General features: G+C 31.9%; 1 pseudogene; it reads right to left on the bottom strand.

Moving 5' to 3' along the window:
* Window positions 1-2,314: 2,314 nt before the first annotated feature.
* LOC145014639 (dehydration-responsive element-binding protein 1B pseudogene) lies at window positions 2,315-3,194 on the bottom strand (annotated as a pseudogene).
* Window positions 3,195-4,549: the final 1,355 nt, after the last annotated feature.

Genomic DNA, 4,549 nt, shown 5'->3' with positions numbered 1-4,549 from the left:
CAAAAGGACCGAACCGAATATGAAAAGTCACATTTTTTTCCTAACCCAACAAAACCCACGTAACACACCAAAAAAATCAACGAAATCAAATTTGATCATCCGTATTACACCAAATCGACAGTAGCGTATTCCACCAAATCTACGACATTACTATTTGATCGTATAAGGTTTTTCTCATCCTTGCGACATTACTCTTTGATCGACAGTTACAGCTGCTGCCCTTGCGACTTGCGATGACCTGGACTCATTGATCGATCATCACTAGTTCAAAGTTCAAACTTCAAAGTCCATTCATGATAAGAAAAAAAAAAGTCTGCCCTTGCGTCTGGAAAAAATAATCGTCTCCTTATCCTTGTTTTCTAGTTTCTACTGTGATGAAATTTTGAAAGACGATGAGGTCGCGAAAGCTTTAGATGAAGCGATAAAGAACGGAAATGGAAAGGGAAAACAACCAATTAATATTCCCGAATAGTTAATTCGTGTTTGAAAAATGTTATTTTGGATATGGATAAAAACTTAAGATTCATATTTTAATTGAATGTTTAATGTTTAACTTATATACTTATAGATAGATTTTTTGGTGTTTTGGATGTTTAATTTTTAGTGTTTAATTTGTTTCTTTAAAAGATTTGTTATGAAATCATAAGCTACAAAAGTCATACAAAATATAATATTTATAATCGCTTTGTAAATGTTATTTAGGTTAATCGGGTTATTCGGCTCCTTAATCATCTTGTACATATTATTTGGGTTATTCGAGCCGGAACCGAACCGAACCGAACCAAGTAATACCCGAACCGAACCGAACCCGTATTGTTTATTTGGTTCGGTTTTCGATTCATACAATTACACTTATTCGGTTTGCGGTATATTCAGGTTCGGATCGGTTCGGTTAGGTTCCGACCCAAATAACTTCCCTAAGATACACCATTCAACAAACCAAAACCAAACGGGAACTTAACAAGAACGACCAATAACATCAAATCCAACCGAATAACACACATATTGAAGAGCAGTAAATCATATGGTCAGTTCTGAAAAAAAAAAAAAAACAATAGAGTTACTGAATTGAAAATTTAAATAAAAATTCAATGGGTTATCCATTCATAATAAGGATAATCAATTTAGCTTTTAGGAAGGAGGAAGATTCGAGCAAATAAGGACAAAAAATGACTTTTTTGAAGATGATGTCAAAATAAAATACACGGAATGAACACTGGCAGTTGATAATTGGCAACCGCCACTTGCTTGTTGTTGCTGCTGTAAATTTGAATTAAACGCGTGCTTTTTATCAATGCTCTGGTCCCACTCCACCTTTTGGCCGGTCCAATCTCTCTTCAACGCATACATAAATTGCTTTTTATTAAAGTTTATATATTAACAGAATATGAGTTTACAAATTCAATTTGCTTACTAATAATAACATTATATATATAATTTAGAGATTAGCGAAACGTTACAAACATATAAAATAAATAAACTATATGCACAACACGCATTGTACACTATATGTCTTGATCAACTAGGTTTTGAGATAGAGACATGACACTATGATTATTTAATGTCAAGACTTGTTTATGAAATAGAGACATAACGAACCTATCATTTGTTGACATTCAATTCTTGTACTTATTTTTTAAAAAGAAAGCTTTATACTTGTAATGTGTATTTGGTTATTTTAGTGGAGTAGGAAGTTACCTACTATATTAATTTTTGCCAAAACAATGTTGTATTTTACAATTAAATGCTAAATGTATAAATTCGAAAATATAATTTGTAGCACTAGTTACAAGTACCAATTCATTGATTTAATTGAATCAATAAAAAGGGAACCAGAATAATCATATAAACTCTAGAACTCCTAAGATCATCGATAATATGTCTTTTTTCAAATGGATAAGTTTTTTCAAATGAAAAATGAGAGCTTTTTTAATTCAAAGTTTTTTAGCAAGCTTGTTAACTAACAAGCTCTAGAACTTTTTCATTTATTGTATGAGACCCATAGATTTTTAACTAGTTAGAAATATACAACATTTATAAAAACTACTAAAAAACAAAATAAATTAGTTTTTTATCGTGAAAGATACAACCAGCTTTTCGTGAAAAATAATTAAATATGTATTTTAACCCACAACATTATCAATGTACATGATACATACTTTAGTCCAAATGTCTTTTGGTAATCACAAATAAGAGATACACATAGAACAAAAATGTTTTTTAACATGGTTATTGTTTTTCTTTTGAATTCATGTGCAATATCATCTATACAAGCAATGTTTTGTTAATAGGTTTATTATGAACATTTATCAAAGGATTTAACTGGAATTTGATAAATAAAAATCGATGTATATTTACAATTGAAATGTGATACACATCTAAGCATTCCGAGAAAAATTAAAGAGAAAAAACACTAAATCTTATCTAAAAGCTCCATAAAGGCAAGTCAACACAAAATTCAATGTTATCATCTATAGAGTTTCCATACCCCACCGTCTGAGGTGGCGGTAGCATCAATCCCTCCGCCATGCTGACAAGAAACGCCGGCATCCCAAAGATCACTTCTTCATCCATATAAACCACCATTTCCTCCACCTCCTTCGTTTCCACCATCTCCACCACCACATCATCTCTCGGTTTAAAAGCCTCCGCCGCCTCAGCCGCCGCCTTCTTTATATCCTTCACATTGCTAGACTCCGGTAACGACAGCCTCCACACCGAGTCAGCAAAGTTCAAACACGCCGATCGTCCTCTCATGGCCAAAACCGCCACATCATGCGCCCTAGCTGCCATTTCAGCGGTGGCATACGTCCCTAGCCACAACCTCGATTTCTTGTTAGGCTCTCTCACCTCGCAAATCCACTTACCGGAGTTCCTCCTCCTTATTCCCCGGTAAACCGGGTGTCGCGTCTCCTTAAACTTCTTCCTTCCTGCTCTCTTCTTTGGGTTTTCCGAAGCCAGCATCACTTCCACTTCTCCATATCCAACACCACCGATGGTTGTGGTGCTACTGCTGCTGCAATCAGAAGCCGAGGAGGACTCAACGGAAGAGTTTTCCGATGACAGTTGATCAAGAAATGGGGTGACGATATCCATGCGTAGCTTTTTTTGGTAGTTGCAAGTTATGAGTGAAGTTAAGGTTTGACTGTTTGATAGTTTGAGATTTAAGTGGTGGATAAGAAAAAGGTGAAGATGTATATATACATATTTGTGTGTGAACAACTTGCAACTCGTAAGTGTGGGTGGTGGGGGGTGGCAGAGATGGGGAGGGGCCAGCTGCGGTCTACGGAGGAGGAAGCTTAGACGAAGGAGTTAAGGGGTGGAGTTATTTTGTCTGACACGCGTGGGTCTCGTGTGGGTGGATGATATTTTATATTTTGACTCTTTCTATTAAAATTTATTAGCTGGATATTACCATATATGGCCAAAATAATTAATAGTTTGATTATGTTTTTTGTATATTTTAAATTATGTACTTTATACTATTAGACATATGTTTGTTGTGCTATTTTAAGTTTGGATTTACCTTAAAAATCTAATTATATTCTACAATGATTCACGATATTTGTGTAAGAGTATTTAATGTCGGAGATTTTTTAATGAAAAGGTTTATATCTTTACAAAGATTTTTTTTTTCAATTATATGTTTATGGATCGTTTTATAAGTTGTTAAATTGTAGTTGATTAAAAACATATGAGATACACATAATCATTGAAAAAGCTAATAAAAAAACTTTTTAATTAAGGGATTTTCTAATATGTACCTAAAAGTACATATAAAAAATATTAATTATGAAAAATACTACCATAATTAAATATGAACTGCATTAATTATGGAAATTATTAATGAAATTTACATTTAATTATGATAATATTTCTTATAATTAATGTATTTAATATTTAATTATGATTAATTAATATTTCTTATATATACCTTAGAGCACATATTAAAAAATCCCTTTAATTAATAAACATTGAATAAAACTTTTATTTGATAAAACTCATTTTATTACTTTTCCAAATTTCAAGAGATTTAACTTTAAAAAAAAAAAAGTCTATTAAAAGCTCTTATTGCAAATGCTTTTAAAGCAATATTTATAAATAATTTATAGTCATGATTATTTAACTATTTAGATAATTATAATTTAGCAACTATGTTTTACAATTTGTGGTTAGTTACCAATAGTCGATACATCAAGTATTACAAACAGATAATTATCCTCTAATATCGTCAAGCAACGAATTGGTGGCAATATGATATGTCGTATGAAGCCCTCAAATTATTATTAGTCGGATTCTTGTTCACTAATTTGTCTTTCATATCTACCTATCTTAATAAAAGACTCATTTTTTTACACATGTCTCCTCCACAATCATTTTTAGCAAAAAAATGATTTTGCCATTATATCCTTCTACTTGCCATTATGACATTTAAGATGTTTATTCTCAAGAACACGAGATATTGATTTAAATTTAAAATACCTGAATCTCACAAGAAATTTCAAATACTATGATTATAGAGGAAGTTAGGGTTTTGAATCTTTTTAAA

Source organism: Lactuca saligna, chromosome 9 (genome assembly GCF_052625555.1).
Source record: "Lactuca saligna cultivar CGN05327 chromosome 9, ASM5262555v1, whole genome shotgun sequence".
Lineage (NCBI taxonomy): Eukaryota > Viridiplantae > Streptophyta > Magnoliopsida > Asterales > Asteraceae > Lactuca > Lactuca saligna.
This window is presented reverse-complemented; position numbering and strand designations above follow the sequence as displayed.